The following is a 10,123-nucleotide window of genomic DNA, read 5'->3' on the forward strand; positions in this document are numbered from 1 at the left end:
GCCGTTCGGGAGGTCGTACCGGACCTGATTTCTTTTTCTCCCGGTTTTTCAATCACGCGTCCGAGGTCATTTCAGGAGTTAACCTATTCGATTAAGCCTCAAATAACGAGCATTAAACGAGCATTAATCCATTTTTCACGATTATCTGAGGTTCGACGAATGCTGGTTTATGTCATACCGGCACCCCCAAATGTCTTCCGTTGATACTCAAATTTTGCGTGGCCCATTTATCTGACCCGAGGAATTTTCTAAGTGATTTCCGGAGAATGTTGTTCCGGGACCCTGGGCTCCCGAAAAACCGTGTAATATACACTTCAATTTGAGCCGTTCGGGAGATCGTACCGGACCCGGATTATTTTTCTCCTGGTTTTTCAATCACGCGCCCGAGGTAATTTCAGGAGTTAACCTATTCGATTCAGACTCAAATAACGAGCATTAATCCATTTTTCACGATTATTAGGGGTTCGACGAATGTTGGTTTATGGCATACCGGCACCCCAAATGTCCTCCGTTTCTACTCAAATTTTGCGTGGCCGCTTTATCTGGCCCGAGAAATTTTCTATTTGATTTCCGGATAATTTTTTTCCGGGACCCTGGACTCCCGAAAAACCGTTTATTATACACTTGAGCCTTCCGGGAAGTCGTACCGGACCCGGTTTATTTTTCTCCTAGATTTTCAATCACGCGTCCGAGGTCTTTTCAGGAGTTAACCTATTCGATTAAGCCTCAAATAACGAGCATTAATCCACTTTTCACGATTATCCGAGGTTCGACGAATGCTGGTTTATGGCATACCGGCACCCCCAAATGTCTTCCGTTGCTACTCAAATTTTGCATGACCGCTTTATATAACCCGAGGAACTTTCTATGTGATTTCCGGAGAATTTTGTTCTGGGACCCTGGGCTCCCGAAAAACCGTGTAGTATACACTTCAATTTGGACCGTTCGGGAGCTCGTACCGGACCTGGTTTCTTTTTCTCCAGGTTTTTCAATCAAACGTCCGAGGTCATTTCAGGAGTTAACCTATTCGATTCGGCCTCAAATAACGAGCATTAATCCATTTTTCACGATTATCCGAGGTTCGACGAATGCTGGTTTATGGCATATACCAGCACCCCCAAATATCTTCCATTGATACTCAAATTTTGCGTGGCCGCTTTATCTGACCCGAGGAACTTTCAATGTGATTTCCGGAGAATTTTGTTCCGGGACCCTGGGCTCCCGAAAAACCGTGTATTATATTATACACTTCAATTTGAGTCGTTCGGGAGGTCGTATCGGACCAGGTTTCTTTTTCTCCCGGTTTTTCAATCACGCGTCCGAGGTCATTTCACGAGTTAACCTATTCGATTCAGCCTCAAATAACGAGCATTAAACGAGCATTAATCCATTTTTCACGATTATCCGAGGTTCGACGAATGCTTGTTTATGGCATACCGGCACCCCCAAATGTCTTCCGTTGCTACTCAAATTTTGCATGGCCGCTTTATCTGACCCGAGGAACTTTCTACGTGATTTCCGGAGAATTTTGTTCTGGGACCGTGGGCTCCCAAAAAACCGTGTATGATACACTTCAATTTGAGCCGTTCGTGATGTCGTTTCGGACCCGGTTTCTTTTTCTCCCTGTTTTTCAATCACGCGTCCGAGGTCATTTCAGGAGTTAACCTATTCGATTCAGCCTCAAATAACGAGCATTAATCCATTTTTCACGATTATCCGAGGTTCGACGAATGCTGGTTTATGGCATACCGACACCCCCAAATGTCTTCCGTTGATACTCAAATTTTTCTTGGCCGCTTAATCTGACCCGAGGAATTTTCTATGTGATTTCCTTCTAATTTTGTTCCGGGACCCTGGACTCCCGAAAAACCGTGTATTATACACTTCAATTTGAGCCGTTCGGGAGGTCGTACCGGACCCGGTTTCTTTTTCTCCCGATTTTTCAATCACGCGTCCGAGGTCATTTCAGGAGTTAACCTATTCGATTCAGCCTCAAATAACGAGCATTAATCCATTTTTCACGATTATCCGAGGTTCGACGAATGCTGGTTTATGGCATACCGGCACCCCCAAAGTTCTTCCGTTGCTACTCAAATTTTGTGTGGCCGCTTTATCTGACCCGAGGAACATTCTATGTGATTTCCGGAGAATTTTGTTCCGGGACCCTGGGCTCCCGAAAAACCGTGTATTATATTATACACTTCAATTTGAGCCTTTCGGGAAGTAGTATCGTACCCGGTTTTTTTTTCTCCCGGTTTTTCAATCACGTGTCCGAGGTTATTTCAGGAGTTAACCTATTCGATCCACCCTCAAATAATGAGCATTAAACGAGCATTAATCCATTTTTCACGATTATCCGAGGTTCGACGAATGCTGGTTTATGGCATACCGGCACCCCGAAATGTCTTCCGTTGATACTCAAATTTTGCGTGGCCGCTTTATCTGACCCGAGGAACTTTCAATGTGATTTCCGGAGAATTTTGTTCCGGGACCCTGGACTCCCGAAAAACAGTGTATTATACACTTCAATTTGAGCCGTTCGGGAGGTCATACCGGACCCGGTTTCTTTTTCTCCCGGTTTTTCAATCACGCTCCGAGGTCAGTTCAGGAGTTAACCTATTCGATTCAGCCTCAAATAACGAGCATTAATCCATTTTTCACGATTATCCGAGGTTCGACGAATGCTGGTTTATGCCATACCGGCACCCCCAAAGTTCTTCCGTTGCTACTCAAATTTTGCGTGGCCGCTTTATCTGACTTGAGGAACATTCAATGTGATTTCCGGAGAATTTTGTTCCGGGACCCTGGGCTCCCGAAAAACCGTGTATTATATTATACACCTCAATTTGAGCCGTTCGGGAGGTCGTATCGGACCCGGTTTCTTTTTCTCCCGGTTTTTCAATCACGTGTCCGAGGTTATTTCAGGAGTTAACCTATTCGATCCACCCTCAAATAATGAGCATTAAACGAGCATTAATCCATTTTTCACGATTATCCGAGGTTCGACGAATGCTGGTTTATGGCATACCGGTATCCCCAAATGTCTTCCGTTGCTAATCAAATTTTGCGTGGCCGCTTTATCTGACCCGAGGAACTTTCAATGTGATTTCCGGAGAATTTTGTTCCGGGGCCCTGGGCTTCCGAAAAACCGTGTATTATATTATACACTTCAATTTGAGCCGTTCCGGAAGTAGTATCGTACCCGGTTTCTTTTTCTCCCGGTTTTTCAATCACGTGTCCGAGGTTATTTTAGGAGTTAACCTATTCGATCCACTCTCAAATAACGAGCATTAAACGAGCATTAATCCATTTTTCACGATTATCCGAGGTTCGACGAATGCTGGTTTTTGGCATACCGGCACCCCCAAATATCTTCCGTTGCTATTCAAATTTTGCGTGGCCGCTTTATCTGACCTGAGGAACTTTCTATGTGATTTCCGGAGAATTTTGTTCTGGGACCCTGGGCTCCTGAAAAACCGTGTATTATACAATTCAATTTGAGCCATTCGGGAAGTCCTCCCGGACCCGGTTTCTTTTTCTCCCGGTTTTTCAATCACGCGTCCGAGGGCATTTCAGGAGTTAACCTATTCGATCCAGCCTCAAATAACGAGCATTAATCCATTTTTCACGATTATCCGAGGTTCGACGAATGCTGATTTATGGCATACCGGCACCCCCAAATGTCTTCCGTTGCTACTCAAATTTTGCGTGACCGCTTTATCTGACCTGAGGAACTTTCGATGTGATTTCCGGAGAATTTTGTACCGGAACCCTGGGTTCCCGAAAAACTGTGTATTATATTATACACTTCAATTTGAACCGTTCGGGAGGTCATATCGGACCCGGTTTATTTTTCTCCCGGTTTTTCAATCACGTGTCCGAGGATATTTCAGGAGTTAACCTATTCGATCCACCCTTAAATAACGAACATTAAACGAGCATTAATCCATTTTTCACGACTATCCGAGGTTCGACGAATGCTGGTTTATGACATACCGGCACTACCAAACGTCTTCCGTTGCTACTCAAATTTTGCGTGGCCGCTTTATCTGACCCGAGGAACATTCTATGTGATTTTCGGAGAATTTTGTTATGGGACCTGGGCACCCGAAAAACCGTGTATTATATACACTTCAATTTGAGCCGTTCGGGAGGTCGTACCGGACCCGGTTTCTTTTTCTCCCCGTTTTACAATAATGCGCCCGAGGTCATTTCAAGAGTTAACCTATTCGATTCAACCCCAAGTAACGAGCATTAATCCATTTTTCACGATTATCCGAGGTTCGACGAATATTGGTTTATGGCATACCGGCACCCCCAAATGTCTTCCGTTGCTACTCAAATATTGCATGACCCCTTTATCTGACCCGAGGAGCTTTCTATGTTATTTCCGTAGAATTTTGTTCCGGGACCTTGGGCTCCCGAAAAACCGTGTATTAGACACTTCAATTTGAGCCGTTCGGGATATCGTACCGGACCCGGTTTCTTTTTCTCCCGGTTTTCAATCACGCGTCCGAGGTCATTTAAGGAGTTAACATATTCAATCCAGCCTCAAATAACGAGCATTAAACGAGCATTAATCCATTTTTCACGATTATCCGAGGTTCGACGAATGCTGGTTTATGGCATACCGACACCCCCAAATGTCTTCTGTTGCTACTCAAATTTTGCGTGGCCGCTTTATCTAACCCGAGGAACTTTCTATGTGATTTCCGGAGAATTTTGGTTCGGGATCTAGGCACCCGAAAAACCGTGTATTATATACAGTTCAATTTGAGATGTTCGGGAGGTCGTACCGGACCCGGTTTCTTTTTCTCCCGGTTTTTCAGTCACGCGTCTGAGGTCATTTCAGGAGTTAACCTATTGGATTCAGCCTCAAATAACGAGCATTAAACGAGCATTAATCCATTTTTCACGATTATCCGAGGTTCGACGAATGTTGGTTTATGGCATACCTACACCCCCAAATGTCTTCCGTTGCTTCAATTTGAGCCGTTTGGGAGGTAGTTTCGGACCCGGTTTCTTTTTATCCCGGTTTTTGTATCACGCGTCCGAGGTCATTTCAGAAGTTAACCTATTCGATTCAGCCTCAAATAACGAGCATTAATCCATTTTTCACGATTATCCGAGGTTCGACGAATGCTGGTTTATGGCATACCGGCACCCCCAAATGTCTTTCGTTGCTACTCAAATTTTGCATGACCGCTTTATATAACCCGAGGAACTTTCTATGTGATTTCCGGAGAATTTTGTTCTGGGACCCTGGGCTCCCGAAACACCGTGTAGTATACACTTCAATTTGGACTGTTTGGGAGCTCGTACCGGACCTGGTTTCTTTTTCTCCCGGTTTTTCAATCAAACGTCCGAGGTCATTTCAGGAGTTAACCTATTCGATTCAGCCTCAAATAACGAGCATTAATTCATTTTTCACGATTATCCGAAGTTCGACGAATGCTGGTTTGTGGCATACCGGCACTCCCAAATGTCTTCCGTTGCTACTCAAATTTTGCGTGGCCTCTTTATCTGAACCGCGAAACTTTCTATGTTATTTCTGTAGAATTTTGTTCCGGGACACTGGCCTCCCGAAAAACAGTATATTATACACTTCAATTTGAGCCGTTCAGGAGGTCTTACCGGACCTGGTTTCTTTTTCTCCCGAGGTCATTTCAGGAGTTAGCCTATTCGATTCAGCCTCAAATAACGAGAATTAAACGGGCATTAATCCATTTTTCACGATTATTCGAGGTTCGACAAATGCTGGTTTATAGCATACCGGCACCCCCAAATGTCTTCCGTTGCTACTCAAATTTTGCGTTGCTGCTTTATCTGACCCGATGAACTTTCTATGTGATTTCCGGAGAATTTTGTTCCGGGATCTTGGGCTCCCGAAAAACCGTGTATTATACACTTTAGTTTGAGCCATTCGGGAGGTCGTACCGGACCTGGTTTCTTTTTCTCCCTGTTTTTCAATCACGCGTCCGAGGTTATTTCAGGAGTTAACCTATTCGATTCATCCTCAAATAACGAGCATTAAACGAGCATTAGTCCATTTTTCACGATTATCCAAGGTTCGACGAATGCTGGTTTACGAATCACATAGAAAGTTCCTCGGGTCAGATAAAGCGGCCACGCAGAGTTTGAGCACCAATGGAAGACATTTGGGGGTGCCGGTGTGCCAGAAACCAGCATTCGCCGAAACTCGGATTATCGTGAAAAATGTGTTAAAGCTCGTTATTTGAAGCCGAAATTGAACAAGTTGAGTCCTGAAATGAGCTCGGGCGCGTGATTGAAAAACAAGGAGAAAAAAAGAAATGTGGTCCGACGACCTTTCGTCTGTTACCTGAAATTGAAGTGTATAATACACGGTTTTTCAGGATTCCGGGATCTCGGAAAAAAATTCTCCGGAAATCACATAGAAAGTTCCTCCGGCCAGATAAAGCGTCCACGCAAAGTTTGAGCACCAACGGAAGACATTTGGGGGTGCCGGTGTGCCACAAACAAGCATTCGTCGAAACTCGGATTATCGTGAAAAATGTGTTAAAGCTCGTTATTTGAGGCTGAAATCGAATAAGTTCATTCCTGAAATGAGTTCGGACGCGTGGTTAAAAAACAGGGAGAAAAAGAAACAGGTTCTGGTAAGACCTTTCGAACGGCTGAAATTGAAGTGTATAATGCACGGTTTTTCGGGATTCCGGAGTCCCGGAACAAAATTCTCCGGAAATCACATAGAAATCTCCCTGGTCGATAAAGAGGCCACGCAAAGTTTGAGCACCAACGGAAGACATTTGGGGGTGCCGGTGTGCCACAAACCAGCATTCGCGAAACTCGGTATCGTGAAAAATGTGTTAAAACTCGTTATTTGAGGCTGAAATCGAACAGGTTGAGTCCTGAAATGAGCTCGGACGCGTGATTGAAAAACAGGGAGAAAAAGAAACAGGGACCGATACGACCTTCCGAACGGTCAAAATTGAAGTGTATAATACACGGTTTTTCGGATTCCGGATCCCGAACAAAATTCTCCTCGAAATCACATAAAAAGTTTCTCGGTCGATAAAGCGGCCACGCAAAGTTTGAGCACCAACGGAAGACATTTGGGGGTGCCGGTGTGCCTGAAAACCAAAGATTCGCCAAATTGGATTATCGTGAAAAATGTGTTAAAGCTCGTTATTTGAGGTCAAATCGAACAGTTGAGTCCTGAAATGAGCTCGGACGCGTGATTGAAAAACAGGGAGAATAAGAAACAGGATCCGGTACGACCTTCCGAACGGCCGAAATTGAAGTGTATAATACACGGATTTTCGGATTTGTCCCTAACAAAATTCACCGGAAATCATATAGAAAGTTCCTCGGTCGATAAAGCGGACACGCAAAGTTTGAGCAGCAACGGAAGACATTTGGGGGTGCCGGTGTGTCACAAACCAGCATTCGTCGAAACTCGAATTATCGTGAAAAATGTGTTAAAGCTCGTTATTTGAGGCTGAAATCGAACAGGTTGAGTCCTTAAATGAGCTCGGACGCGTGATTTAAAAAGAGGGAGAAAAAGAAACAGGGACCGGTACGACCTTCCGAACGGCTGAAATTGAAGTGTATAATACACGGTTTTTCGGGATTCCGGGGTCCCGGAACAAAATTCTCCGGAAATCACATAGAAAGTTCCTCGGGTCAGATAAAGCGGCCACGCAAAGTTTGAGCACCAACGGAAGATATTTGGGGGTGCCGGTGTGCAAAACCGAAGATTCGCGAAACTCGGATTATCGTGAAAAATGTGTTAAAGTTCGTTATTTGAAATCGAAATCGAACAGTTGAGTCCTGAAATGAGCTCGGACGCGTTGTTGAAAAACAGGAGAAAAAGAAACAGGGTCCTGATTTACCTTCCGAACGGCCGAAATTGAAGTGTATAATACACGGTTTTTCAGATTCCGGTCCCGGAACAAAATTATCCGGAAATCACATAGAAAGCTCCTCGGGTCAGATAAGGAGGCCACGCAATGTTTGAGCACCAACGGAAGACATTTGGGGGTGCTGGTGTGCCACAAACAAGCATTCGCCGAATCTCGGATTATCGTGAAAAATGTGTTAAAGCTCGTTATTTGAGGATGAAATCGAACAGGTTGATTCTGAAATGAGCTCGGACGCGTGATTGAAAAACAGGAGAAAAGGAAACAGGTCCGGATTTACGACCTTCCGAACGGCCGAAATTGAAGTGTATAATACACGGTTTTGGATTCCGGGTCCCGTGCAAAATTCACCGGAAATCACATAGAAAGTTCCTCGGGTCGATAAAGCGGCCACGCAAAGTTTGAGCACCAACGGAAGACATTTGGGGGTGCTTGGTGTGCCACAAAACGAGCATTTGCCGAAACTCCTTCGGATTATCGTGAAAAATGTGTTAAAGTTCGTTATTTGAGGCCGAAATCGAACAGGTTGAGTCCTTAAATGAGCTCGGACGCGTGATTGAAAAAGAGGAGAAAAAGAAACAGGACCGCATCGACCTTCCGAACGGCTCAAATTGAAGTGTATAATACACGGTTTTCGGGATTCCGGGTCCGAACAAAATTCACCTAAATCACATAGAAAGTTCCTCGGGTCAGATAAAGCGGCCACGCAAAGTTTGAGCACCAACGGAAGACATTTGGGGGTGCCGGTGTGCCACAAACCAGCATTCGCCGAAATTCGGATTATCGTGAAAAATGTGTTAAAGCTCGTTATTTGAGGCTGAAATCGAACAGGTTGATTCCTGAAATGAGCTCGGACGCGTGATTGAAAAACAGGGAGAAAAAGAAACAGGGTCCGGTACGACCTTCCGAACGGCTGAAATTGAAGTGTATAATACACGGTTTTTCGGATTCCAGGTTCCCGGAACAAAATTCTCCGGAAATCACATAGAAAGCTCCCCGGGTCAGATAAAGCGGCCACGCAAAGTTTGAGCACCAACGGAAGACATTTGGGGGTGCCGGTGTGCGACAAACCAGCATTCGTCGAATCTCGGATTATCGTGAAAAATGTGTTAAAGCTCGTTATTTGAGGCTGAAATCGAACAGGTTGAGTCCTTAAATGAGCTCGGACGCGTGATTGAAAAAGAGGGAGAAAAAGAAACAGGGACCGGTACGACCTTCCGAACGGCTGAAATTAAAGTGCATAAATACACGATTTTTCGGGATTCCGGGGGCCCGGAACAAAATTCTCCGGAAATCACATAGAAAGTTCCTCGGGTCAGATAAAGCGGCCACACAAAGTTTGAGCACTAACGGAAGACATTTGGGGGTGCCGGTGTGCCACAAACCAGCATTCGCCGAAACTCGGATTATCGTGAAAAATGTGTTAAAGCTCGTTATTTGAGGCTGAAATAGAACAGGTTGAGTCCTTAAATGAGCTCGGACGCGTGATTTAAAAAAAGAGGGAGAAAAACAAACACGGGACCGTCGACCTTCCGAACGGCCGAAATTGAAGTGTATAATACACGGTGTTTCGGGATTCCGAGGTCCCGAACAAAATTCTCCAGAAATCACATAGAAAGTTTCTCGGGTCGGATAAAGCAGCCACGCAAATTTTGAGCAGCAATGGAAGACATTTGGGGGTGCCGGTTTGCCAAAACCAAAGATTCGCGAAACTCGGATTATCGTGAAAAATGTGTTAAAGCTCGTTATTTGAAACTGAAATGGAACAGGTTGAGTCCTGAAATGAGCTCGGACGCGTGATTGAAAAACAGGGAGAAAAAGAAACAGGGACCGGTACGACCTTCCGAACGGCTGAAATTGAAGTGTATAATACACGGTTTTTCGGGATTCCGGGGTCCCGGAACAAAATTCTCCGGAAATCACATAGAAAGTTCCTCGGGTCAGATAAAGCGGCCACACAAAGTTTGAGCACCAACGGAAGACATTTGGGAGTGCCGGTGTGCCAGAAACCAGCATTCGCCGAAACTCGGATTATCGCAAAAAATGTGTTAAAGCTCGTTATTTGAAACTGAAATTGAACAGGTTGAGTCCTGAAATGAGCTCGGACGCGTGATTGAAAAACAGGGAGAAAAAGAAACAGGGTCCGGTACGACCTTCCGAACGGCTGAAATTGAAGTGTATAATACACGGTTTTTCGGGATTCCGGGTCCCTAACAAAATTCTGC

This window comes from Silene latifolia, chromosome 7, assembly GCF_048544455.1.
Source record: "Silene latifolia isolate original U9 population chromosome 7, ASM4854445v1, whole genome shotgun sequence".
In the NCBI taxonomy this organism is placed as follows: Eukaryota; Viridiplantae; Streptophyta; class Magnoliopsida; order Caryophyllales; family Caryophyllaceae; genus Silene; species Silene latifolia.